Consider the following 25,504-nt stretch of genomic DNA (forward strand, 5'->3'; position numbering starts at 1 on the left):
CCGCCGGGCTCTCGCGCCGGTAGGTGGCAGTGCGTACCCGGTGCGCGTCTCCCTCGCTGGCGCGCCTGCGCAGCCCCTCTCGGCGGCTCCCCCTCCCTCCCCCTGCCCGTAGTGAGAGGGCGGCCGTGGCGCATGCGCGGCGAGGTGGGAGGCTGGCTCGTGCCAAACGGACGATCGGGAGAGGGAGAGACCGGAGTCGGTGACCGGAGGCACGGTGGAGGGGGGGGGGCTTTCCTTCAAACGCAACGGAGGAGGAAGGGGAAGGGGGAGGGAAATCGAAATCCTCCCCCCTCCCTCATCGTCTGGAGGCCAGACTGATATTCGGCGCCCCTTTATTATCTTTTATTTGGGGCTGAGGTGAGAGCGCCCGTCAGTCAGTCAGTCAGTCAGAGCGGGAGCGCCCCCGAGAACCGCAATCAGTGCCGCGCGCGGCCGCGCTCACGGTGCGCGCCCCCGACACACCGAGACAGCGCGCGCGCCCGGACCCCCCACCCACTCTTGCCCACCGGGGGGGCACACTGTGCCCACGGGGACGCGCCTCCACCCGGGCACTGTGCCCACGGGGACGCGCCTCCACCCGGGCACTGTGCCCACGGGGACGCGCCTCCACCCGGGCACTGTGCCCACGGGGACGCGCCTCCACCCGGGCACTGTGCCCACGGGGACGCACCTCCACCTGGGCACTGTGCCCACGGGGACGCACCTCCACCTGGGGCATTGTGCCCACGGGGACGCGTCTCCACCCGGGGCACTGTGCCCACGGGGACGCGTCTCCACCCGGGGCACTGTGCCCACGGGGACGCGTCTCCACCCGGGCACTGTGCCCACGGGGACGCGTCTCCACCCGGGGCACTGTGCCCACGGGGACGCGTCTCCACCCGGGGCACTGTGCCCACGGGGACGCGCCTCCGCCCGGGGCACTGTGCCCACGGGGACGCGCCTCCGCCCGGGGCACTGTGCCCACGGGGACGCGCCTCCGCCCGGGGCACTGTGCCCACGGGGACGCGCCTCCGCCTGGGGCACTGTGCCCACGGGGACGCGCCTCCGCCCGGGGCACTGTGCCCACGGGGACGCGCCTCCGCCCGGGGCACTGTGCCCACGGGGACGCGCCTCCGCCTGGGGCACTGTGCCCACGGGGACGCGCCTCCGCCCGGGGCACTGTGCCCACGGGGACGCGCCTCCGCCCGGGGCACTGTGCCCACGGGGACGCGCCTCCGCCCGGGCACTGCCCACGGGGGCGCGCCTCCACCCCTCCACCCGGGGCACTGTGCCCACGGGGGCGCGCCTCTAAATGGGGCAGCATTTGATCATATCAAAATTTGTGCCCTCGGATAACCTCATGATGCCACAATGCCAATACCTGTGTTAGTAATCCAGGACCCTGGGTCGTATCTGGAGATCTGGGTGAATGGTGAAATCCGGAATTAAACCATTGTCGATTGTTGTAAAAACCCACCTGGGTCACTAATATCCTTTAGGGTAGAAATTTGCCATCCTTACCAGGTCTGGCCTCCATGTGACTCTTGACTCTCAGCAAATTTGTTGACTCCCAAATGCCCTCTAAAGTAGAGAGCAGTTAGGGCTGGGCAATAAATTCTGGCCCAGTCAGTGATGCCCGCATCCTGTAAATGAAGTTAAAAATCATTTGTGTCAATTGTAGCAGGATGGGGCATCAGGCCTTCTTGGACAACCTGCGCAAGCAGAAGTCCCCTGCTTTCAGGGACACTCCAATGGGGCACATCTGCACCCAAGAATGAGCCATGGTATCTCCTCCTTTGTGCCTGTGTCAGTTTTTGTCTGATGTTTTGCATGGTGCCTGGAGACATTTCAGTTTACCCCAGTCCAACACTGGCATTTCCCCGTCATGACATTTCAGTTGTCAAGGTGCAAGTTGTCCATATTTGCATTTTGTGGTTGGAGTATTCTTGTTGTGCTTGCAGCAACTGTCATACCTGTGATGTTACTAGCACTGTAATTAAAAATGAGCGCCACATAATACCATTGTGCCAGTGACAGACATCAGTGTATTCATGCCAGCTACAGTCTGTGATAGTACAACACAGTATGACTCATGATGCAGTTTTTGTAAAGTGACTGTGACTTCAATTTAATTAGCACTTTTTTTTGATTTAACATAATCTGAGCTCGTCTTAAATTATAACTGAGTGGTGTACTGAAGGAAATTGTCAGTTGAAGGAATTACGCTTAAAGCAAAATATGATTGAAATGCAATCAATGGTTTGTTGCTTTTGAGTTACAAGACTTCCTCCAAAGAAGTAGGAGGTGAAATAGATGGTGCGGTCACTTTGCAATTTGTGGGGGATGGAATTGACTTGGAATAAATGTAACCCCAGCCTGTGTAGCAGGTGGTTTTACATTTGCAAGACGCATTGAAATTTCTTATTGTTATGTTGTTGTTTGACAGACCTCTGCTGCAGGATGTTGTGTTTCAAGGATCTATTTTGCTCAATGCGTATGGAGATGTCTTTGAAGGTTGAAAGGCAATGTAACTTGTAAGGCAGATACGAAGACTGTCATCCAACAGTATCTTAGAATGTGGAAATAAATCTTCTTTTGAATCTGCTTTGAAAATGTAGTCTAATGTTAAAAAGGCTAAGGAACTCTTTACTGTCAGCAAACCTTTGAAGAACTGTAGCATGAGATTACTTTAACCATTGTCTTGAACAGTCAAGCGTACCCAGCAGTTTCAACTGTTGGTTGTGTCTGGAAAGAGGATTTTAAGTTATACTGGGATTGTGTTGATCACGAGAGTAACTTGAATCGAATTAACAGTAACAAACATTTTTGTAAGAAGTCTTACAACACCAGGTTAAAGTCCAACAGGTTTATTTGCTATCACAAGCTTTCGGAGTAGTGCTCCGAAAGCTTGTGGTACCAAATAAATCTGTTGGACTTTAACCTGCTGTTTTGAGACTTCTTACTGTGCCCACCCCAGTGCAATGCTGGCATCTCCACATCATGGTTACATTTCTGTAACACCTTTAGCATGAAAGTGTTGTCAAACATAATATGACACAAAGTCACACGAGGCAACTGAAAACTTGGTCAAGGATGGAGGTTTTAAGGGGTGAAAAGTGATGATGTACATTCATATTGCACAGCGCCAAGGCATGTTTCAATGTGATTTTTCGCTTATTAGTTGAACTATAACACAGAACGTGGGGTAGCTGTTCGGAAGAGACGAGAAAAATTCTGGATTTTGTTGAGTTGGAAAGATGGAAGAGTGACTTGATGGAACATGCAGTAATGTTGAGGATTATAGTAATGTTGCTTCCATTGGCAATTAAGATGATGACGAGAGCACAAATTTAAGGTAATTGCAAGAAGGTTTGAAGGGGAAGATTTTTAATGATCTTGGGACAGGTTGGCCAGTATGTGAAATTCTGTGCCACAAATAATTGATGCCATGTTCTATTAAAATGTAATTCAGTAAAAAAGGGGAATAGTGAAGCGTGTGAAAGTGAGCAGAAAAGAAAGCTTTATTTAGATGACAATTGTGGAGATAAACACAGTGGCAATTGTGATTGGCTATGTGCTATAAAATTCTGATTCCAAGTTGTCCAAAATTGAAATAGTTGAAGGTGTAAATTTATTAGCTTGTACAAATTAAGCTACCCTTTGAGATTGCAGTGTGAAAAAAGTAACAAAATGTGTTCTGATGAAGGGTCATCCTGACTCAATGTTGGCTCTATTCCCTTTCCAGAGATGCTGTCAGCCTGCTGAGTTTCTCCAGCTTTTCCTGATTTTGTTTCAGATTACAGCATCCGCCGTATTTTGCCTTTGCCCCTGTTTAACTTTGTCTAGGTGCTTATCAGAACAACTGTGTAAGTACCAAATATTTGCTTATTGTATTGCCATGTAGGATACACACATGTAGCTGTTATTCCCAGGATTTGGCAAAAGAGCCTTTTCTGTTTCCTGCCATAGGCAAATATTGTGAAGTTTCAAAATTGGGTTTACTGACCCTTGGTGGAGCTTTTAACATTGCTGTTGGGAATTTCTTGGGAAAATTGTGTTTGTGAGGTTTGGTGGTACTTGTATTTTCTTCCCACCAACCTCTATGTAGTTTTCATCTTTGTTAATTTATTAGTCTCCTTCTGGGGATTATCAGAAAGGAAAATTTTTTTTTGCTGATTGGAAGATGGATGTTTTTATGTGCAGACAGTGAATAGTGTGCGTTTGTGTATTTTTTATATATAATCTATATTGTGTATCTATTTGCAGACTGCATGAAATTGAGATGGTCTTACATTTTGCTGAAGGTGTTCTATTGCTTTTGAAATTTGGAGGATAATCATTTGTTGCTGAATGCATTGCAGAGAGACAATCAAATCACTCATATATTGGGATTGCTGGTGCATCATACTGTTATGATATGAGTTATTGTTATGATATGGGATTGATTCAGAGATTGGAATGCTAAGACAGCATGTGCTGTATTTTGAATCTGTGGATACATACTGGTACCACGGGAACTTAATTCAGAGACCAGGATGCTTTTATTGCACATGCTTTAATAGGAGACTGTGTACATTTCAATCTGAGAATGGAATTATTGTATATACTGTGTTCAGACTGTTGAGGTTTTGTTGCTGCTAGTGCCAGAGTTAGATGTTTCATTGCATTCTTTGTTTACATTAGAATGGATGAAGGAGAAAGAAAGGCTTATAATTCCATCACAGCCGTAGGATGTCCCAAGCGCTTTACAGCCGATGAACTATTTTTGAAATGTAGTCACTGGCTGTCAGGCTTTCTACATTATAACAATGTGTGTACAGCAAGCTCATGTAAATAGCAGTACAATAGTGATTAGATTATCTGCTTTTGTGATGCTGATCAAGAGATAAATATCAATCAGGGCACCAAGGAGAACTCCTCTGCTCTTCTAAACAGTGCCTTCTTGTACTCATTGAGATGGAATCAAGAAAACGTACCTCCTGATAATTTACCACTCCCTCAGTACTGCACTTGATTTTTGTACTAAAGTCCTTGAGTGGGGCTTGAACTTATCATCTCCTAACTCAGAAGTGAGAGAGTGCTACCAACTGAACCTCAGCTGACAACTAGTACTGTACATATGGTATAGGAGATGGATGGAAGAACTTAATTGTTTTGAAGCTGAGTTGAATGCTGTTTCTGCATTGCTGTTAATGCATAAGCTATTGAGTCTGTACAATATGGGCACTGTAACCTTTTGTTAATTCTTTGGAAGGTGGGCTTTACTGTATATAGACTGGGCAGATCACAGCCAGTAGTACACCAGATTGGTCAACACACCTGCCCTCTTTTATTATCCTGTAAGCCTTTAGTATAATATAATGTGTGATGTTTTGAAATTATGCTGCTGTACTCTGTCTATGCTGTTAGGTGTTGATGCTCGAGATAAACTATCCTTAAAATTGCCAGGGGAAAGGTCATCCACTTAGAAGTGTGAGAAAAAATGTGAAATGCTGGTGTGCACAATGCTTGTGTAATGCCTATCTGACCATACAATTGCAAATGCTTAACCTCCAAATATATGTTGTATCTGGAGAAACCATTTTCAGTTCTCGAACACGAAAATAAATTGTTGATGATTACAAGACTTTTGTGTGTGAGCACAATTTTGGGGGGTGGATTGGAAGTGACACACAGGAAGAATATTGGTACAGCAGTGAATGCTTTGGCTTGAGTATGAATTTTCCTGTGATGTATTAGTTACAATACAGTAAATAAGCCTAACAATGTTGTTCGGATTATATTAAATCTCATTGGGTAGTTAATTTTAGGTTTGTATTTTAATGATAGATGGTATTGTTGCATGCAGTTTTAAGCCTGAATTCTTTTTATCCTGGCAGCAGCAATTCTATGACTTAATCTAGGGATAAACATGTATTTTCTGCCTAATCTGGTTTCGTGTGCCACTTATATTAATATATAGAAGCATTATGGAAAGTGAAAAAAAATACAAGGCTGATACCAGAGCTGAGAGAGTACAAATATGCTGGCTGAGGTTCTTTTTCCCTAGAAAAGACTGAGGTAACCTGATAAAGGCCTTATGACGGTAGATCTGGAGAACAAGACACTTCCACTTGTGAGGGAGTGCACATCTTTGGGCTATAAACTTAAAATTGTCATTAATAAATTGGAATAAAAAGTTGAGGACAAACTTCTGAGGGGAGATCTCATTGAGACGTATAAGATGATGAATGGGATGGATAGGATAGAGGTGGAAAGACTCTTCCCGCTCAAAAAAGACAGTAGGACTAGGGGGCACAGCCTCAAGATAAAGGGGGGGCAGTTCAGAACGGAGTTGAGGAGGAACTTCTTCACTCAAAGGGTGGTGAATCTCTGGAATTCTCTGCCCGTTGAAGTGGTGGAGGCTGCCTCGCTAAATATTTTTAAGAAGCGGGTTGATGGGTTTTTGATAAGAGAGGGGATTAAGGGTTATGGGGAGAGGGCGGGAAAGTGGAACTGAGCCACGACAGATCAGCCATGATCTTATTGAATGGCGGGGCAGGCTCGAAGGGCCAGATGGCCTACTCCTGCTCCTATTTCTTATGTTCTTATGTTCTTATGTTCTTTACTAAAAGACTCGTGGAAATATGGGTTGGTGCGAGGCAAATAGCACACGTGCAATTAAGGGGAAGCTGGAAACATTCTGAGGGAGGGGGATAAGGATATATTGATAGGGTAAAGTTAAATAAAAATCATAGGCTCATTTTGAGCATGAACACAGACATAGACTACAAGTTAATTGAGTGGCTGGTTCCTGTGATATAAATTCTATGTATGTAATGTGCTCCGTGCTTCAAAGCCTTTTTTTTAAACTTGCTTATCCCAGTTGTTATTATTTAGTTACAGTTTTAGCTTGTTACATTAATTGATCTTTTTTTCCCTAGTAGTTCAAGCAGTCCCTAATCTGTAGGCTTGAGTTTCTTGCTGTCAGATCCTTCAGCTAACTGACCATATCTGATGTTTCAGAAGTGGCAGTTGTGGTCAGTAGGTAGCACACGCCTCGATGTGGCCTGTAGGTAGCACACCCACCTGAGTCGGATGTGAGTTCAAGTTCCATTCCAGAAACCTGAGCATAGAAATTTGGTAATGCACTGCAGTGCTGAGGGAGTGCTGCATTGTTGGAGGTGGTGTCTTTTAGATTGAGGCCCAAACTGTCCTCTAGATGGATGTAAAAGATCACATGGCACCATTTCAAAGAAGCATCCTGGTGTTGTGGCCAATATTTTTCCCCTCAACTGATGTCATGAAAAAGACAGATGAGCCGGTCATTATCACGTTGTAGCTGATGGGAGCTTGCTATGTGCGGATTGGCTGCAGATTTTGCTACATAACAATGGCTACATTGAGAAATGTATTTCTGGTTGTAAAGTGCTTTGGGGCATTCTTGTGGAAGGCACTGTGAAGACATAAATGCATTTCTCAAAGTTTTCTCATTGGTATAATTTCCAGACGTGCACAGCCTTCCCTACTTTTAATCTGTTTGTTTAAATCTCATGACTGCTTGAATTGTGGGAAAGAGATCTTGAACAAATGGATGGCATCACTTGATTATTCATTGCATCAGTGAGAGTTTTGACTCCTTTGCTTTATGAAGCAACAAGAAGAACTTGCTATTTCCAGATCAGCTGGAGTGCATTTGGTTTGTGGGAGTGTTTTTGAAATAAAAATGTCAAATGAGTTCTTTTGCCAGAGTCAGTGTTAAAGATATTGGATCTTTCAGCATTTGTGCAACATTCTTGTCTTGTGTTAAAATTTGTTTGTGCTGTTAGTTTTCTCTGCCAACTCCCTCTCCGTCTTTTCTGAAAAGTGTTGACTTTTTTTGCTGTGGTACAGATCCATTATTAAAACTGCACCCTGATGGCAAGCCTAAGCAACCATTATTATGTGGGTCTAGACTGTGAATGTTGACCATTTATTTCATTATGGATTGAATGGAACTCTGATATAAGAATGCTTGTGTACCTACAGTGTTGCTGCAGTATAAACATACTCTGAAAGATGCCTGGTGTTTTCTGGCTGCCTCATTGAACACTGAAAGATAACAAGTTAATGAATACGCTGTTTTTGGAAAGAAATAGATGCAATATTATATTTCCTTAACAAGCAGCAAGTTTTTTATACAAAAGGTGGTGGCTGCCTGGACCTTGTTGCTGGGGGAAGTAATGGAAGCAGATACGATAGTGAGTTTTAAGGGGCGTCTTGACAAAGACATAAATAGAATGGGAATAGAGAGATATGGTCCCTGGAAGGGTAGGGGGGTTTTAGTTTAGTCAGGCAGCATGGAGGACCGAAGGGCCTGTTCATGTGCTGTAATTTTCTTTGTTCTTTGTCAGATATGTGACCACCGCAAAGATGATGCAAGATAAATTCCTTGCAAGTAATATTTCAATGTTAAAGGGGCTATTTTCTAAAAATAGGTCATGGTTTTTATTGGAGATTTACATCAACATTGGCCCAAGTCCTGAAATGTGCAGTAATGATATGAGACCTGCTGGTGAAATTGTTCAGAGATGGACTTCTTCAGCGATTTACAGGCAGTTTGTTGTTGGGTGAAGTTGAACTATTCCATTGATAAAATATTCTCTCTTTTTCTCATCAATTTTCTAACCTCTGCTCTGTAATTGCTAACTTGAGCAGTGATGCAGTCCCACAGACACAAACATTCTTGCTGGTACTTCATGTGGGAGTTCAGAGTTCAACTAGGGAACTGACGGACTGTTTAGCTGTCAGGGCATCGCACCCAAATGTGATTCTGCGTTCAACTAAGACACCTTTCGACTGTGAAGAAATCCAATTTATTGTTGCTGATTTCCGCATTTATATGCTTTCCACTGGGAATTAGCGAAAAGATATTTAGTTAGGAATTCTGGATGAGATAACCATTTCATGTGTGGTGCCACTGAAGCCAAGTTTGATACCACTGGCTGTGTTCATGTAACTCAGCTTAGGGGTGGAATCTGGGACCTTCCTGCTGTGTGTGTGGCAGTTCTACATTGGGCAGTGCACTATGAAGCTGACTGTATTTGGGGACCAGGATCTGAAACCTGAGACTCAGGTAATTGTTTAGCATGTGATCCCTGTATTCATCAATGCTTCAGAAACTTGGACAAACTAATTGCAGGTACCTGAAAACACTGGCGAAGTACCCACCAGTGATGCCTTCATAATTTCCTCCAAATCCTGGTGGCAGGAGAGGTAATCTAACTGCAGCACCCTCTCCCTTGCCCACTATTAAGGCATTAATCACTCAAAACTAGGTCTGCTGGGTGGGCCATGAGGTCCGTATGCCTGACATTGCACTCCCAAAACAATTTGGCTACTCTGAATTGGACCGCAGCATTAAAATCACAGGAGAGTAACAGAATTGCTTTGGGGATGTTCTCAGAGCTTCCCTCAAGAGATCAAACATCCCAGCTTTGACAAAGGGTCATTTGGACTCGAAACATCAGCACTTTTCTCTTCTTACAGATGCTGCCAGACCTGCTGAGATTTTCCAGCATTTTCTCTTTTGGCTTCAGATTCCAGCATCCATAGTAATTTGCTTTTGAACACCCCTGCTAACTCTTGGAAATCCCTGGCTTATGACTGACCAAAATGGTTCATTTGGGGAGGTACCAAATGCATTGAAGGCTTTCATTGAGAATATACAGAGGAAAAGTTGAAGCATCTGAAAGTGTGCACAAATCTTCAATCAGCTCATCTACCCAGCCTTCAAGTACTGGCTGTGCCGCATGCCGATGTGTCTGCAGATCATGCATTGGACTTAACAACTATCTCATAACCCATGGAAGCAAGTCATCATCAATCTCGAGGGACTATTTGAGAAGAAGAGGTGAAACTGAGCATTGGGGCATGTGGCTATTTGTTTCTGTCCCTTTATTTGAAAAAGTAAATAGTGACCACCTTTGGTTCACAAAACCAAAATGTTCACAAAACCAAAATATTCACAATGGAATTCATTGCCCCAGTCCTCACTTGTAGATACAGATTGTATATTATTGAACTAAAGATTTTTGATGCAAGCAAACTACCAATGTTATGCAATTCATAATCATTATTAGCTAATGCTAACTATTAGTCAATGATAGTTGAAAATATTAAACTTTCTCTTTTGTTTAATGTAACATTTCTTTTGAATGTTTGTCAACTGGCATCCCAGCGTGTTATCACAAAGTGGATAATTACACTGTTGTTTCAGGCCCTGACAACAGTTACAGGATTTGAGATATAGATTAATTTGGTTGTAACAAGTGCGTCATTTTAAATTAGGAACATAAGAAAGGAACAAATCATTTAACACCTTGACCATTCTATTGGATCACAGTTGAACTGTACATCAACTCCAGTTGCCCAACTTTAATCCAAACCCTTGCAAAATAATAATCTGCCTGTGTGAATCTTAAATATCAGTTAAACCAGGGAGCGAAATCTTTATTTTCGTGACCAATTGTATTAACCCATGTATTAATTTAGGAATTTCTGTGAATTATAGGCTTGTGTGAAATTTTCATATTTTTCCCATTTGAATTTTGAAAGACATCTAGCAGCATGAAAATGCAAAGAAAAGTTGCATGATTGCTTTCAGTTTTTAAATCCTACTCATAGATTTGTCCAGGTTGTAAATTTATAGAAACTTCCTCAGACAACAATTATGTGGCCAAATATTCTGAAATGTGCCCAAGGCTCCTCCATGTTCATTGAAGACAACATGTACTTGCGTAGGGAAGATGTATTGATCTGGCTTGGATGCATCATATCTCTCAGCCACTTCCAGACAATAATAGCAGCTTGCATTTGCACCAGTTGTTTCTTTGACTGTTGGTCAAAGAAACAAAGCACTGAGTGTATTTTTGGAGGATTTCTGTACTATGCCTTAACATCCTGTGTAAGGCACATCCTGTGAACATGGGTGTGTAATTGGAATAGCTTTTCTTCATTGTTGGGTGTGTGATGGAGACACATGGTCTAATTATAGCAACAACAGCAGCGCTTACTAGAGCTATCCAGAAATGTCTGAAAACTTCCAGCTGGAAAGTACAGTTTAAATATGTCAGAGATGCAGTAGCTTATTTGTTTATTGGTGCACTTTTTGTGTACCAATATATATTCTGTGGAGTATCTATTTTTGGTCTTCCATTTTCGCATATTTATAACTGTCATGCTGTCCCTCTGACCACATGTTTTCCTATCCTCAGTATCAGTCTACCTCTCTTGCTGTCCCTTGATGCAGTGTACTGGTTTATATCTTGCTGTCTCCATTGAAGAAGGGTGAGAAGCACACCAAAATATTTATTGACTCTGGAAAATACAAAAGTTGGTAATTTGTGTTATGGTGCACGTGATTATGATCAATCTTTTCTTAGTCAACATATAGTTAAATCGTACAGCTAGAAAAAGCTGAAACTCAAAAGATATTGCACTGCTTGTGCAAAGTTACTTGTAGTTACCTTCAGTTCTCCCAACTTACAGTTGAATTGAGTAATCTCTAGTCTCCTGGCATTTGCTACTCAGCGTAGAACCACTGGAACCTAAAGCCCAGTTTTTCCATATTTCTATAGCCAAAGACTGCTGTATATTTCAATGTTACTGTATTTAGGCTGAGCTGCTGTTTGAGAAGAAACTCTGTAAGGTTTATAAAGTTGTAAGATCAATCCAAAGATCTTGTTTTAAAATTTTATTAAGGCTGAGTAAGTCTAATTTCTTTTCCCCCAGCCTGAGAATTTACTTTATTTGTAAGAGTGCTTTGTTATGCTTGTTAAGAATTTTGAATGAGTTCTAACCTTTTATGATTTCAGCACACAGTGAGAATGGTTTTTATATCATGGTGCATTTATGCAGAGATTTGGAGAGTTGATGGCTAGGATGTGATTTGTCTATTTTGCTTCTATAGTGGAGTATTAGTATAAGTGATGCAAACTGCTTTAGAGGGATATGTGCCCTCAGGCTCTGCATTCCCATGCATCAATTTGTCCTTGTGCTCCTGATTCTTTTGGTGAAATGGGCTGTAAATAATCACTGAAAATGATCTGTTTTTTTTAAAGGTTGCACTTATCTCAGTTTTGACTTTGCAAAAGCTTGTTGCTGAACTCACAGACTATCTAGGATAACGTTTGCTGTATTTCCTTCCATTGGATTGCAACAACTTGAAATCACTGTTATTGTATTTCCGTGTGATACATTATGAAATTCCAGTCGTCTTCCTGCTCTCAAAACTCAGCCAAATCTATATTTCTCCAGATATCTGCTTGTACAATAGGTTATGGACTAGGGAGCCTTACAGCTGAGTCTAATTACTAGTTAGAGATCAGGAATGAGAACCCATAAATCCAACTAATTCACCCTTGCATGAAGAGTTGCCCTCTCCAAGTCAGTTCATTTAATCCAAATTCTGGGATCATCTCATCTGTATGCCTTGGTTATACACCACTGTATGCTTTTGTTATGTACCACATGATGCATTTGAACATAAGAACATAAGAAATAGGAGCAGGAGTAGGCCATCTAGCCCTTCGAGCCTGCCCCGCCATTCAATAAGATCATGGCTGATCTGTCGTGGCTCAGTTCCACATTCCCGCCCTCTCCCCATAACCCTAATCCCTTGCTTATCAAAAACCCATCAACCCGCGTCTTAAACATATTTAGCGAGGCAGCCTCCACCACCTCAACGGGCAGAGAATTCCAGAGATTCACCACCCTTTGAGTGAAGAAGTTCCTCCTCAACTCCGTTCTAAACCACCCCCCCTTTATCTTGAGGCTGTGCCCCCTAGTCCTACTATCCTTTCTGAGCGGGAAGAGCCTCTCCACCTCTATCCTATCCATCCCATTCATCATCTTATACGTCTCAATGAGATCTCCCCTCATTCTTCTAAACTCTAACGAGTACAAGCCTAGTTTATTCAGCCTCTCCTCATAGCTCAACCCCCTCAACTCCGGTATCAGCCTATCCCTCCAAGGCCAAAATATCCTTGCGTAAGTGCGGCGACCAAAACTGCACACAGTACTCCAGCTGCGGCCTCACCAATGCCCTATACAGCTGCAGCAAGACCTCCCTACTTTTATATTCAATCCCCCTCGCTATGAAGGCCAGCATCCCATTAGCCTTCCTGACCACCTGCTGCACCTGCAGGCTGGGTTTTTGCGACTCATGCACAAGGACCCCGAGGTCCCTCTGCACCGTCACCTACTGCAGTTTTTCGCCACATATTTTTGTGCCAACATGTTTCTGTTTCAATCACTAGCTCTGATACTACATGTTACTGCTTTACAATACTTCTTTATAAGAAACTTTGTTGTCTCCCTAGATCTCATATGTCATATGTTCCTTCCAGACCCTTTCAATAATTCTGTTTTTATTACTCTGCCCCACAACTTTTTAATTGGAATACTTCCATTAATTTAACCATACTGTTTGGTTAAAATAATTCACTTGACAAGGAATTTGCTGTAAAATGTAAAGATGTGTGGTAAACTCAGACTATTTAATTACTGAATAGGGTGGATGTTTGGCAGAAGTATTTTAGGGTAATGGTAGAGAGTGACAAATGCATTCATTATGCATAGTGGATACTCAGTGACGTGGCATGAGGCATCTGGAATAGGGTTTGTGTCCATTATTTTGCTGATTCAGTAGCCCTGTTAAATGAGATAGCTAATGAGAACATGAGCAAATTATTTTTGGTTAAATTAGAGCAAAAATACTATGGGTGCTGAAAATCTGAAATAAAAACAGAAATGCTGGAAAAACGAGAGAGAAACAGAGAGGGCCTTCCCAAAAATGCACGGCATATTGGCTCAGGCGAGAAAACTGGTGTGAAGCTCGCAGGCTTCACAGCTGGCTTTTCTCGCCATATTAAACAGAACTTTGTGCATTTTGAAAGAGATTACTGTCACTGGAGGGGCAAGACCTTGCTGGGTGTGAACCTGGTCACAATACAGTCGGAGATCACAAACTGAGATGTCACTGGTGCAAACCCCGTTTTGACTTTCTCGTGAGATTAATGGCCATTACAGATTTGTGCCTGCGGCGGTCATGGCTGGAGTGAAGAAGTCCGTATGACTCTACTTTTAGAGTTAGAGGAGAAATGTGATGGATTTTAGGCTGTTTTAAGAGGGGTTGTAGCAGATGAAGCAACATGGAAAGTCAATGATAGGTGGGAACTGAGGAGAGGTTTGACAAAGATGTCACGGGCACAACACAAGGAGAGTGTTAATGGCTATGTTAGCGACTAAAGAAGGTGGCATAAAGGTATGGTAATAATATTTTTGAGCTTTTATCTGTGCTGCCAAGTCTGTTAGCACATATAGAAATTTTTCCCTCCCCATTCATAAACTGATGTACTTTGACCTATTTAATTAGGAAAGCACATCTGCATTCAGTAACAGTATTTGCTCAGTCACCTTTTTCTTGAAAACGCCCTGCTTCAAAATGCTGTCATCCAGTCATTGTAATTAAGAATTTAAAAATTTTGTCATCACATATTTTGGGATTGATTCATCTCCCCCTTTCTGCTAAAGATGTTTGTGTTAGTTTTATGTGCTGGTTGTTGTATAACACCAAAAGTAACCATTTATTCATGGATTAGCCTAGCAAGTGAAGGCCAAAAGGTGAATGAAGGACGCCCCAACTAAGCTGGATCCTATCGTCAACCCAAGTCCACTTTTCAGTAGCAATCTGGACTTTGAGAGCTGGAATTCTGGCTCTTTTCCTTCCCCCATGTTGAGGTTTGTGAAGCACCTGATATCTCAAAATAGAATTTGAACCGGGATTTTTGCTCTCTGGCAGTGGTTTTACTTAGAATGAAATAGATATTACAACATGGAATGAAACTATGAATCCCCACCGCCTCCAATCAGCCCATGTTGGTATTTATTTTCCATGTGAGCAGCCCATGTGTCACCCATCCCTTTATTCCTGCTTAGTTTAACCACCTACCTGACTTATTAAATATTGATTGTCTCTGTTTCAATCACTATCCTGACTAATTTCACAGCCTCTCAGCAGTCTTTAGGTACAACCTCTCCCTTTTGTCCTGGAACGCTCTATCACAGAGATGCTCCATCAGTTCACAATTTCAAAACAGTTCTATCAAATCACTCCTTCATCCCTTCTATTTGATCAAAACAGCTCCAAACTTTCCAGTCGTTTGTATTTGCAGTTCTTTTATATCTGGTATCATCCTGGTGAATCAGTGCTATATCCTCACATCTTTCCTACATTGTGAGGCCTGAAAATGCATGTAGCCTCTAACTGCATGCACTTGTATTTTGAACATTTCTCATTAGAAAACCCTTTATTTGATTTTTTTAATGATCTTGTCCACTTGCTTTTAATGCCCACTACACATTACCATCCCCCATTCAAAATATAATTAATTTAGTTTTTTACTTGTTCTCCACCAAAATGTTCCACCTCTTGTTTGCTGATGTTTGCTATTATCTTTCTGCCCAATAACAATCTCTGTATCCACTTTGAGTTCTCAGAATGATTATATGGCAAATTTGGATATTAGACCTTGATGTTTCTAGTAGGCCAGTGCAGGTCTCCAAAGAAGTGGTTGAAATAAACTGGCAGTATCAAAGCAACAAGTACTCAGCAGGTCTGGCAACATCTGTGGAGAGAGAAACAGAAATAACATGTCAGGTCAACATCCTTTCAGCAGAACTAGAAAATGTTAAAAAGGTAACAGATTTTAAACAAGCAGAGGCAGGGAAAGGATGGAGAAGGGGAAAGAATATGAGAAATCAATTAACTGTTTCTTGTGTTTAACCATAATGAGCAGGACCACTTAGTGGGACAGTAGTCGGAGTATCTCTTGTTGAAAATATATCCTTCAGTTATCACTCTGTTCCATTATGAGTTGAAATGAAATGAAAATCATTTTGGGCTGTATTGTGGCAAGGGCTTGCTACTTAAATGGATTAATGGAAGAAAATTGATTTTTTTTTAAGCTGAGGTTTTTTTTGACACTCAAAACAGTTCAACTGTTGCAAGTTATTTAATTGAATATATATTTAACTTTCAATAGCCTTGTGAATGTAGAGCTCATCAATTTTGTACCGGAGAAGGGAGATGTGTTTAGAAGATTAGTTTATTCATTCAAGGGATGTAGACGTTGGTGGCTAGTCCAACATTTGTTGCCCATCCCTAAATGCCCTTAAGCTAAGTGGCTTGCTACGCCATTTCAGAGGGCATTTTAAGAGTCAACTACATGTAGACCACACTGGGTAAAAATGGCCGATTTCTTTCCATTAAGAACATTAGTATGCTTCATTGTCCGAAGATGTGTACGTTGGGGTGGATTAGCCATGGTAAATGTACAGGGTTATAGGGATAGGGCAGGGGGAGGGCCTGGGTGGGATGCTCTTCTGGAGAGTTGGTGCAGACTTGATGGGCCTGGATGTCCTGTGAATCAGATGAGGTGTTTTTTTTTTAACAATAGTTTCATAGTCATCATTAGACTTTTAATTCTAGTTATTTTTAATTTAATTCAAATTTCACTATTTGCTGTGGTGGGATTTGATCTAGGATCCCCAGAGCATTACCTTATGTCTCTGGATTGCTACTCTATGCTATTGGAGTTAGAAAATTAACCCCAAAACATTAAGGACATGATTAACAAAGTTGCATTTCCAAAAAGTTCAACTGTACACAATTAGTTTGCTTTAGGATGCTGTTAAAATCACTAACTTCTCCAAGCCAGCTATCCTAAAATGGCATCAATAAATGTGCAATAAGTAAAGATATCAACAAAATCAGTAGAAAGCATTAGATTATTTAGCACATTAGTATTAACATTTTTAGGAAGTCAGATATGCTTTAATGAGGCATAAAACTTATTCACATTCCATCCATTACAAATAGTTTCATAGGCAGATTTGCCTTTTTTGTTCCAGATTTTTTTTCAATTCAAATTCCACCATCTGCATGGTGGGATTTGAGCTAGGGTCCCTAGAGCATTACCCTGCATTCTGAATTGTTAATCCAGTGACAGTACCACTATACTACTGCTTTGAAATATAGATTGATGGACAATTTTATTCCTGTATAACCATTGTTGCTGCATCAAAATGATAATTTTAGTTAGCATAAGATTAAATTTAACTGTTTTCCTTTGCTTCCCTCTCCTCATTTTTGTTACACTTCCTACATTAAACAATGAATGCATTTCTAAAAGTATTTAATTGTATGTAGTGTGCTTTTGGATGTCCTGAGGTTGTATAAGGTGCTGTAGAAATGCATGTATTTTTCAATTCAACAGAAGATAGGAAAATTGGATAGCAGTCAGTCTTTTCAGCGAAAAAAAAGCCCTGTATTGAAATACATCTATTGTCAATCTTGGCCATAAAATTTAAGGGGCCAACGAGATGGCGTAGGTTTTGTACATGAGTAATCTTTCTTAGGGTACCCCTACAGCTGTGTCATTTTGCCAAAGATGGTAGACCTACTGACAGTACCTTTGTATATATTGTGTAGAATCCTTAGGTTGCTGTTTCAATTCCACTTGAAGGAAGACCAATATCTTCTTGGGGCTGCATAGTGGTTAGCACTGTTACCTCACAGCTCCAGGGACCTGGTTTCGATTCCTGGCTTGGGTCACTGCTGAGGCTGCATGTTCTCCCAGTGTCAGCGGGGCTTTCCTCCGGGTGTTGCAGTTTCGTCCCATAGGCCAAAGATATGCAGGTTAGATTGATTGGCCATGCTAAATTGCCCCTTACTGTCCCAGGGTGTGTAGGTTAGAGGAATTAGCGGGGTAAATGTGTGGGATTGTGGCGTTAGGGCCTGGGATGGGATTATGGTTGGTGCAGACTCAATGTAGGGATTTTAGGATTCTGTTCTATTCTATGAAACTGGCTGTTCTAGGCTTGCAATCTGAAAAATACTTTTTGTAACACAGTCTACAACTGTACCTTTCCTTACCATCCATATTTGTAGAACATTGTTATATTGAATTACCTTTTGCATTTTCTTGTCTGAAGATCTCAGCAGTCCCTTTTTAGATGAGGGAAGCAAAGGCATGGCAGCTAAATTTGCAGGCAACACAAAGTAAGGAAGTATGCTGTGAAGAAGATATATGGAGTCTGCAGGTGGATATACATAAGTTGAGTGAGTGGGCAAAAATGTGGCAGATGGAATATGATGTGGCAAAACATGAAGTTGTTCAGTTTGGCAGGAAGAATAAAAAAGCGGAGTATTACCTAAATAGAAAATGAATGCAGAATGCTGAGGTGCAGGGATATTTAGGAGTTCTAGTGCATGCGTCACAAAGGTCAGCATGCAATCAAAAAGGCTAATGGAATGCTATCCTTCATTACAAAAGGAATTGAACATAAAAGTAAGGATGTTATGCCTCAGTTATACAGGATATTGGTGAGGCCACATCTCAAATATTGTGTGCATTTTAGTCTCCTTATTTAAAGCAGGATGTTGGGAGGCAGTCCAGAAGAGGTTTACTGGAGAGATACCTGGAATGAGTGGCTTGTCTTATGAAGAAAGGTTGGACAGGCTGGGCTTGTTTCCACTGGAAGAGTGAGGGGGTGATCTGATTTAAGTATACAAGATCCTGAACGGTATTAGGCAGCTGGGCAGTATGGTGGTTAGTGGTTAGCACTGCTGCCTCATAGTGCCAGGGACCCGGGTTCGATTCTGGCTTCGGGTCACTGCCTGTGTAGAGTTTGCATGTTCTCCCCGTGTCTGCATGGGTTTCCTCCGGATGCTGCGGTTTCCTTCCACAGTCCAAAGATGTGCGGGTTAGGTGCATTGGCCATGCTAAATTGACCCTTAATGTCAGGAGGATTGGTTGGGTAAATTGTGGGGTTACAGGATAGGGTCTGGGTGGGATTGTGGTCGGTACAGACTTGATGGGTTGAAAGGCCTCCTTCTGTACTGCAGGGGTTCTATGAGTATTGACAAGATCCTGAAAGTATTGACAAGATGGATGTGGAAAGGATGTTTCCTCTTATGGGTGAGTCCAGAACTAAAGGACACTGTTTTAAAAGTGGGTATACCCCTTTTAGGGCAGAGGTGAGTAATTTTTTCTGAAGACCTGTGATTTTGGAACTCTCTGCCACAGAAAACAGTGGAGGCTGGGGTCACTGAATATTTTTAAGGCAGTGGTGGATGGATTCCTGTTAGGAAATATTATCGGGAATGGAATAGCAACGTGAAAGTCAACATAAGACTGATTGATCACATTGAATGAGGAACCAAATAACCTATTTCTCCTCCTATGTAGCATGTTTGTATACTTTTAAAAAAGAAAAGGAGGATGCAGAAAATGCAAGTTGAGCTATTTCCATTTTCAGGATGCATTGTAACTGCTTTTTAAATGAATTTCCAGCTCAATAGCTGTACCCTCTCCCCTCTTAATTGTTGGCATTTTCTTAATGTAATTAACTTTTTAATTTGTTTATGGGATGTGGGCATTGCCAGCTGGGCCAGCATGTATTGCCCATCCCTAATTGCCCTTAAACTTAGCGGCTTACTAGGCCATTTCAGAGAGCAGTTAAGAGTCAATCACATTGGTGTGAGTCTGAAGTCTCATGTAGGCCATTTAAGGATGGCAGAATTCCTTTCCTAAAGAACATTAGTGAACCAGATGGTTTTTTAACAACAATAAAAAATGGTTTCATGGTTATCTTTAGACTTTTAATTACAGATTTTATTGAATTCAAATTTCACTCTGAACTACCCTGGGTCTCTGGATTACGGGAATTGGGAGAATCCAGACCTAGCTGAATCGAACCAACTTGGGATTTGCTACTGATTTTCAACTCATTTACAAACCTAACATTTTAATTTGCTATCTAATCATCTTGTACTTTTATATCTTCAAATTAATAAGACATAATAGTGTATAAAGTCACTAATATTAGAAGTAAATAAGTTGTGACATTTGTATCCAAATCATTGACGCTTTTTGTTATCAATACCACTATACCATTGCCTCCCCTGAACGGTAATAAGCCGATAACAAAAAGTGTCAATGATTTGGATACAAATGTTACAACTTATTTATTTCTGATATTAATGACTTTATACACTGTTATGTCTTATTAATTTGCAGAGATAAAAGTACAAGATGATTAGATAGCAAATTAAAATGTTAGGTTTGTAAATGAGTTGAAAATCAGCAGCAAATCCCAAGTCAGTAGGATTTAGCTAGGTCTAGATTCTCCCAATTCCAGTTCAAGATTCCTGGGGCTGTGTGATGGTTCACATTTGAATCAGTCCCATTCAGAACCGGAGTTCATCGGATGGTGAGCAAATGAATGAATCAAAGAGGAAAAGATCAACTCATGTTGCTGAAGACTGGCCTAACGTAGAGGGCCATGCAGTTGCTTCCTGTAGAGTCACTGTTGTTGAAGTGATTTCTCATTGTTTGTTGAAAGGAAGTATGTGGGGTGGTGGTGAAGTAGTTGGGCTTGGGGGTGGGGTGGTGGTGTGGGGAAGCAGTTACTATATTTGGCAACTGTGGCAGGCAGGCTGGCCCAGTGGCGACAATCTATATCACATTTTCCCAGTTGACACTCCAATGTAATAATAGAAACCAGTTCCTTTTAGGAATCTTTTTGTTATCAGTTGAAACTAGTCTCTTGGCATGTTATTCTGCAGTCTGCTAGGGAAGGATCAGTCCATTTACATCCTCCTTTTTGGAAGCCATAATGAATCTCCATCTTTCGAAACAATTTGTACACAAGTTCAAGTGGCTATTTAGATGTGTCTGATCTAATGAAGATTAAAATTTGATGACTGTTTGCAGCCAGACGCAATGTCCCATTATGTTTCATTGAGATTTTACAACAATAACTTGCATTTATGTAATGCCTTTTAACATAGTAAAATGTTTCTAGGTGCTTCATAGGAGCAAGTTGTCAAACAAAATTTGATGCTAAGTCAGAAAAGGAGATATTGGAACAGATGACCAAAAAGCTTAATCAAAGACAGAGATTTTAAAAGGCAGCTTAAAAGAGGGATAAGAGATTTTAGAAGGAAAATACAACGGTAATGAATTAGAATAGAAGGGTAATAGAATCCCTATAGTGCAGAAGAAGGCCATTTGGCCCATCGAGCCTGCTGTGATCACAATCCCACCCAGACCTATCCCCATAGGGGCAGCATGGTGGCACAGTGGTTAGCACTGCTGCCTCACAGCACCACGGATCTGGGTTCAATTCTCAGCTTGGGTCACCGTCTGTGTGGACTTAGAACATTGTACATTCTATCTGTGCCTGCGTGGGTTTCTTCTGGGCGCTCCGATTTCCTCCCATAGTCCAAAGATATGCGGGTTAGGTGATTGGCCTTGCTAAATTGACCCTAATGTCAGGGGGATTAGCAAGGTAAATCTGTGAGGTTACAGGAATAAGGCCTGGGTGGGACTGTGGTTGGTGCACCGACCCTGTGGTGGGCCGAATGACCTTCGTCTGTACTGGAGGATTCCACAACCCCACTATTAACCCCTTGACACAAAGGGACAATTTATCATGGCCAATCAACCTTGCACATCTTTGGACTGTGGGAGGAAGCCAGAGCACCTGGAGGAAACGCACACAGACGTGTGGAGAATATGCAACCAGCACACAGACAGTGATTCGTGGCTGGAATTGAACCCGGGTCCCTGGTGTTGTGAGGCAGCTGTGCGAACCACTGTCACTGTACTGCCCCTGGTCTCAGCAACTGCAGGCATGACTCAATTGAGTGATTGAAACCAGGGAATTGGGGATGGGTAAGAGCACAGATCTTGCGAAGGATATTGGGCTGGGGAAGCTTACAGAGATAGGGAGGGTAGAGATGATGGATGAATATTAAAACCAGGATGAGAATTTTAAAGTTGAGGCATTGGTGCATATAGTAGAAAGTAACATAAAGAACTTAATTTTATGGACAATGCATTTTTCCTCCTTTTCCTCATTTTTCGAAATTGCTGAGATTTGCGTTTTGGGATATGGTTCCATGATTGCGGATATCAATTTCGTACTTCACACAGAAGACTATGCTTTATGTGTGAAATGTTATAATTGTCTGTTCTGTTGCACTCGTATCAACAGCCAAACTACTGCTTCACACTCCTTCATGTGTAACCAGTCTTTCAAATCTGCTTGGCTTTTCTTGCCCACTTTTGTTATTATAGTTTCCCATGCCCCGAATAGAGTATTAACTTAAGTTTATTTGTTTTCTGATACCTTTTGATTTCATTTCACACTTTTAAAATTTCTGTTAAATGTTAAACCTGATCATGGCACATGGCTGTGGTACCATCCTCCCCTGTTGTTGGTTGCTTGTTGATGTTTGATGTCTAATGTCAAGTTTCACATGTGGCCACTTGGTAGAACAACTATCACTCTCAGATCTTTAACCCAATGTAGGAGGTGAATGAAGAGAAAAGGGAGGTTATGGGGCAGAGAAATGATAAAAACTGGTGGGCAACTTCTGTTTTGTATTGGGACATGGGATGACAGAAAAATTCAGCCAGAGTTCTCAGTTACAGTCATTATCCATTGATTCCTTGTGCAAAGTTCACTTATCAAACACCAGCGAGAGCAGGATTAGGCTTCATTGCATAGTGATACAGTTGAATTGCTGTCTTCCCTGCTGATTGGAAGAATAATTTGTTTGGTGATCTGCAAGAAGGTTGCTGGTGCCGTGACTTTGTGTCCCCAGATGACTTAACAGTTTTGAGAGGTGGAAAGTTTTTAACATTTAAAAAGTTTATGTGTTAGTGTCCCAAGTAGGCTTACATTAACACTGCAATGAAGTTGCTGTGAAAATCCCCAAATCATTGTACTCCAGCACCTGTTCAGGTACACTGAGGGAGAATTTAGCATGACCAATTCACCTAATCAGCACTTCTTTCAGACTGTGAGAGGAAACTTGACCACCCAGAGGAAACCCACGCAGACATGGGAAGAACATGCAAACTCCACACAGACAGTGACCCAAGTGAGGCAGCAGTGCTAACCACTGTGCCATGGGAGTGAAACCCAGTTAAACAAAATCATCTTCACTCTGATCTGGTCAAATTTTGCATTTTTATTAGTGTCGAAAATTATGACCATTATGAAAATTAGGAACACAAGACAACAGACTCATTTGCTTGTATTCTCATTTTAGAACCTAAGAATGTCGCACAAAAGGCTAAAATTATTTGGGTGGATATTATGTAACAAGAGTGTCCACTAATCTAGTGAATCAATGTCTGAGCCGAGTGCTACTTTTATTATTCCAAGGTTGTATGTTGCTCAGTTTCTCTCTTCAGTTTTGAATGTATTTTGTCGTTTTGCCTGGGCTTTTAGATGTAGTTGGTAGATGGGATAGATAGAGCATTTTCATTTTGAAGAACGAAAATTTGACATAGTCCAGCTCATTGTGCTGCATTTGTGCTTTGATGACGTGGTTCACAGGCCAAACTTTGCAGTATTCTGGGAGAAAAAGAACTGCCTGTTGCGGAACAGCCAGCAAGGGGAGGGGAAAATTGAATCAAAAAAGCCTTTGTGTGTGAAAACAGTATACTACTTAGAAAACTACTGTACCGTAAATGGATCTGTTGCACTTGTGAAGAAGACTGTTTATAACCTACATGAACCAAGATCTTTCTTACTGATTCATTGACAAACCATGTGCAGTTTTCCTTGCCTAATTGTCTGTGTATGTGCAACAAGAATAAGAGAAACTGAAATTTTGTCAAGTGTTGCAGCAGTGCAAATATTTGATCTGGCTAGGAAAGGGTTTCTAGCTCTTCTGTTGATAACAATAGAGGGCCTGGTTGGTATGTTCTTACTTGGGTGGATTTTTTTTAACTGTTGATTTTGCTAATGTGCCTGACTAATCCTGTTGTCATTGCATGATTGCATTTTAGTGTGTAGTTCTATCCAGTGTTATTTATCTAAGCTTTGTGATAGCGTTGGCTACACTCTGGGAAATGGAGCCGAGATCTTGCCAAATAAGACCATAGTGTACAAGGAGGAAATGATGATTGATGTGACTTGCTTCACCATTCCAGCAGGATTTGTGGAGCACGACAAATGGTATGTGGGTGTAGCATTGAGCAGTAGGCTCATCCCTCAGACTGAAGTGCCAGCCCCTTTCACTAATTTGTGATATTAATGCTTAACCTCTTTGGTATAGGTTTTAAAATAAACTCTGCTGAAAGAAAAAAGATGGAAGTTTCATCAGCATCACGAATGCTATAAGATGCATTGGACCCCTTTCAACACAGTGTCTTAGTTTTAAAGTGTATTAATGTAATGGGGCGGCACCAGTGGCACTGCTGCCTCAGTACCAGGGACCTGGGTTCAATTCCCAGCTTGGGTCACTGTTTGTGTGGAGTTTGCACATTCTCCCTGTCTTGTGTGGGTTTTCTCCAGGTGCTCCGGTTTCCTCCCACATTCTGAAAGATGTACTGATTAGGTGCATTGACCTGAACAGGCGCTGGACTGTGGCGACTAGAGGAATTTCGCAGTAACTTCATTGCAGTGTTAATGTAAACCTTCCTTGTGACTAATAAATAAACTTTAACTTTTATCTTAAAGACCAAATTAACTACACACCCAAGCTGATTGACATAGGGATTGCCTGTTCATTGAATGCAGCACAGTTATCCTGGAGCCACAAATAGTGATTGTAATTATGATCTGACAACAGAGCGTAGGATGGCAACTGGTTTATGTAACATATTGGCGGCTTGTATTTTGTTTGCATTGACCTGGTGTTTGTGAGCATGCATTAATATTACTGTGCACTGAAAGTGAGAAAAATTATGGGAGTTTCAGCAGTATGTGGAAGTTGCAAGGTCTGCATGGGCCTGTATAATGTCTGGTTCTGATGGAAAGCCGTGGACCTGAAATATTTGTTCCTGTCTTTACAGCCTGACCTGCTGAGCATTTCCAGCATTTTCTGTTTCATTTCAAATTTCCAGAACATTGTTACAGTGCTTTGCCTGAGAATATTTTATCTTTGTTTTTGTTTGAACTAGTGAGCTGACACATGCAGTTGTTGGTGAGCATTGGTGAGACCAGTGCGAGCATGTGCAATTTTACTGCCATGGATGAGAGTGACATGAATGTTGGTGGTGTAACTAATGTTAGTTAATTCCACACTGCTCAGTACAATTACTAGTGTGAAACAGGTTAGCCAGAGATTTCCTCCTGCAGGTGATGAATTATAGCATTAAAATTTGTGTTAGGTTTTTCATGTCGTTCTCCTTGGTGAATACTGACACAAAGTGCTGATTAAGGATTTCACCCACTTCCTGTGGTTCCATGCATAACGTCCCTTTGTTGTTCTTAAGTGGCCGATTCTTTCTCTTGCTACTGTCTTGCTCTGAATATATGCATAAAGATCTTCTGGCCTCTGATTTTTGGGTAAACGTTCTCCAAGGCAGCCTTCATGACACATGACAGTGCAGTGTCGCTGAGCAGAGACTGATAGCCAAGTTTCGCACACGTGAGGATGGCCTCAACCGGGATCTTGGGTTCATGTCACACTATTTGT

The 25,504-nt window shown here is 41.9% G+C and overlaps 1 protein-coding gene across 4 annotated transcripts in view; it reads left to right on the forward strand.

The window, feature by feature from the left end:
• Positions 1-182: 182 nt before the first annotated feature.
• The window catches only part of myo9aa (myosin IXAa), a 311,787-nt gene continuing 286,465 nt past the window's right edge, over positions 183-25,504 (forward strand). For all 4 annotated transcript variants that reach the window (XM_080216194.1, XM_080216195.1, XM_080216198.1 and 1 more), the window contains exon 1: positions 183-357. The gene's annotated coding sequence lies outside the window, so the exon portion shown is untranslated. The remainder of the gene's footprint in view (positions 358-25,504) is intronic.

Source organism: Carcharhinus amblyrhynchos, chromosome 32, assembly GCF_965287045.1.
Source record: "Carcharhinus amblyrhynchos chromosome 32, sCarAmb.v2.hapA, whole genome shotgun sequence".
In the NCBI taxonomy this organism is placed as follows: domain Eukaryota; kingdom Metazoa; phylum Chordata; class Chondrichthyes; order Carcharhiniformes; family Carcharhinidae; genus Carcharhinus; species Carcharhinus amblyrhynchos.